This window comes from Galeopterus variegatus, unplaced genomic scaffold (assembly GCF_000696425.1).
Source record: "Galeopterus variegatus unplaced genomic scaffold, G_variegatus-3.0.2 Scaffold6034, whole genome shotgun sequence".
Taxonomy (NCBI): Eukaryota; Metazoa; Chordata; class Mammalia; order Dermoptera; family Cynocephalidae; genus Galeopterus; species Galeopterus variegatus.
Window position 1 is genome coordinate 130,289 of NW_007732145.1, and position 3,577 is coordinate 133,865.

The following is a 3,577-nucleotide window of genomic DNA, read 5'->3' on the forward strand; positions in this document are numbered from 1 at the left end:
GAGGGTGTGGGGGAGGGGTGCAATGGTGATCAATCAGTCAATGGGTACAAAGCCACAGTTAGATAACAGAAATACGTTTTGGTGTTCAATTGCATAGTAGGATGACTAAAACTATATTGTACTGTATATTTAAAAATAGCTAGAAGAGATATTTTTGAATGTCTTCATTACAAAGGAATTATAAATGCTTAAGATGATGAATATACTAATTACTCTGACTTGATCATTACACAATGCATACATGTATCAAAATATCACATTGTGGGCCAACCCCATGGCTCACTCAGGGGAGTGTGGTGCTGGGAGTGCCAAGGCTGCGGGTTCGGATCCTATATAGGGATGGCTGGTGTGCTCACTGGCTGAGTGTGGTGCGGGAGACACCAAGCCAAGGGTTGCGATCCCCTTACCGGTCACACACACACACAAAAAAATCACATTGTACCCCATACATATGTATGGGACCGTGCCCTTTTTCTGAGCAAAAACAGATGGCCTAAACAGGAAAAAGGTGGCGCCCAAGGGAAGTTAAGAGGGAGGGCTAAGCATAGAGAGGCAAGGCATGTGCACATTTGACCTTTTCAAGGATTGGCCTAAGCTTGGAAATCCCCACCTGCTAAGCATATAAATATGATCTTTTGTGTTACAATAAACGGAACTGCCTGACAGAACCCCCACTGCGTGTGTGTGTGTTTGTTCCCTATCTGGGAGAGCAGCGGCGTGCTCACCCATCTCTTGGAATCTCTTTTCGCCCCGCGTCCTGGGGGGGGAGAAAAGGGCAATCCCTTTGGCCCCAACCCTCTAGGGAAAGGAAAAACCTGTTGGGGTCCCATGCAGCCGCCGGAGACGCCCAACACATATGTGCAATTAAAAATAAAAAAAATAGAGAACAAAATGTTTTCAATATAGATGAGACAATGTGATTTTACATATAATACTGTATAATAAAGTTTACTTGTCTCAATCTGTTTTTGCTTCTATAACAAAATACCATAAGCTGGGTAATTTATAAACAATAGAACTTTATTACTTATAATTCTGAAGGCTGGGTAGTCCAAGGTCAAGATGCTGGCTGGTGAGGTTCCGGTCTCTCTACTTTCAAGATGGTGCCTTGTTGTTCCTTCTTCTGAATGGGAGGAACACTGTAACTTCCATGATGGAAGGAACAGAAGAAAAAAGAGACCAAAGTTCCTCTGTCAAGCCCTTTATAATGGCTTCAATCCATTTGTGAGTGAAGATCTTATGACCTAAACACTTCCTAAAACAATCCACCTCTCAACACTATTGCATTGGGAATTAAGTTGTCAACACATGAATTTTGAGGGGAGCATTCAGATCATAGCGTCCCACTCTGGCCCCCCAAATTTATATTATTTTCATATTCAAAATACATTAATGCAATTTAAGTATCCTCAAATTTTTAACTCATTCATGTACAGACTGAAAAATCTAAAGTCCATAGTCTCACTTAAATCATATGTGGGTGACACTGAAGGCATGATTTATCCTGAGGCAAATTTCCCTTCAGCTGTCAACCTGTAAAATCGAACAAATTATGAGCTTCCAAAATACAATTGTGGGACAGGCTTAGGAAAGACATTCCCATTCCAAAAGGTAGACATAGGCAAGAAGAAAGAGGTAATAAGTCCCAAGCAAATTCAAAATACAACAGGGCAAACAACATCAAATCTTAGGTATTCAGAATAATCTTTGTTGAGTCCATATTGTGCCTTGTGGGAACATTGGGGCAGGGTTTGGACTACCAGGAGGAGCTCAGGCAGTCCTACCCCTATGGCTTTGCTGGGTGCAGCCCATGCTTCAGCTCTCATGCACTGAAGTCAGATGCCTACAGCTTTTCAGGATGGTGCTGCACACTGGTGGCTCTATAGTTCTGGGGTGTGGAGGTGGCCCACCCCCCACAGCTTCACTAGAAAGTGCTCTATGGGGACTCTCTGCAGTGGACCTGATCTCATGACTCTTCTGAGCACTGCCCTAGTGCCGACATTCTTCAGCATCCCTGCTCCTGCAACAGTTCTCTGCTGGGCCCTGAGGCTGAGTCATCCTTTGAAATCCAGGTGGAGAAAGCCATGCCTCCACATCTTATGAATTCTGTGCACTTGCAGAGTTAGCACCATGTGAATGCTGCCAATGGTTTGTCACTTGTGCCCTTTAGAGCAGTGGTCTGAGTCATCTGGGCTTACTTAATCCACAACTAGGATGGCACTGAACCAGAATGTGGGAATCGGAGATTTGAGATGGCCCTGGCCATTCCGTCTTGAGATTACATAGATGCCCTGGGTCCCTCCATTGAAACTGTTCTGCCCTGAAGGCCCTAGAACATTCCTCGATGCCCTGGGCCTGTGATGGCAGTGGCAGCCTCAAAGATCTTCAAAATGCCCTTATAGTCACTCTTCCATTGTTTCAATGGATAGCATCTGGCTTCCTTCTATTCACACTAATTTTCTTATCAAATGTTCACTTGGCTACACCCTTCGCATTCTCTCCCAAACATTTTTATTCTTTAATTGACCAGGATGAGAATTTTCCAAATCTTTGTGTTCTACTTGCCTTTTAATCATAAATTCTATCTTTAATTCATTTCTCTTTTCTCAGTTTACTATAAGAAATCAAGAGAAGCCATGCAACACCCTCACAATTTGCCACTTAGAGATTTATTCCACCAAATATCCTAGTTCATCACTTTTAAGTTCTGCCTTCCATGAAGTCCTAGGGCATGAGCACAATTCAGCTAAGTGCTTTGCTATTTTATAACAAGGACAGCCTTTCCTCCAGTTTCCAGTACGTTGTTCCTCATTTCCATGTAAGACTTCATCAGAATAGTCTCCACTGTTCATATTTTTTACCAACATTTTATTTATGACCACTTAAATAATTTCTTAGAGTAGGACTTTTTTTTACAGCTCCTCTCTTATAAACCCTCACCAGAATCGCCCTTAATGCTTCATTCATGGCAAGATAGGTTTTTTCCTAGTATTCATTTCAAAACTATTCTAGCCTCTAATCATTACCCAGTATGAAAAAAGCTTCCACATTTTTACTCTTGTTATAGCAACACTTCACTTTGGTATCGATTTCTGTCTCAGTCTGTTAGTGCTACTATAACAAAATACCTGAGACTGGGTAATACATAAAAAACGAAAATTTATTTTCTCACAGTTCTGGAGGCTGGGAAGTTGAAGATCAAGATGCTAGAAGGTTTGGTTGTCTGGTGAGAGCTGCTCTCTGCTTCCAAGATGGTGTCTTACTTCTGCATTCTATAGAGGGGAACATGCTGTGTCCTCACGTGACAGAAGAGCTGAAAGGGGAGAAAAAGGGACCAAACTCCTCTGTCAAGCTCTTTTATAATGACATTAATCCATTCATGAATGCTCCTTCAAAAGACCCCACCTCCCAACACTGTTGCATTGGGAATTAAGTTTCTAACATGAATTTTGGGGAACACACTGGAACACACTATCATTAAAAAGAAAAAAAAAAACCCCAAAAGATGTAGAGTGGATCTAATAAGATGCCTCTTTAGACCAATTCTGAGCTACTTAATACAAGTTCTATTGTCATT

General features: G+C 41.9%; 1 long non-coding RNA gene across 1 annotated transcript; it reads right to left on the reverse strand.

Annotated features, from left to right (window-relative positions):
• Window positions 1-999: 999 nt before the first annotated feature.
• On the reverse strand, window positions 1,000-3,351 carry LOC103605733. The gene is made up of 2 exons (XR_551807.1): window positions 3,173-3,351; window positions 1,000-1,139 (listed from the first exon to the last, which is right to left on the reverse strand). It is a non-coding gene; the product is annotated as an uncharacterized LOC103605733 (long non-coding RNA).
• Window positions 3,352-3,577: the final 226 nt, after the last annotated feature.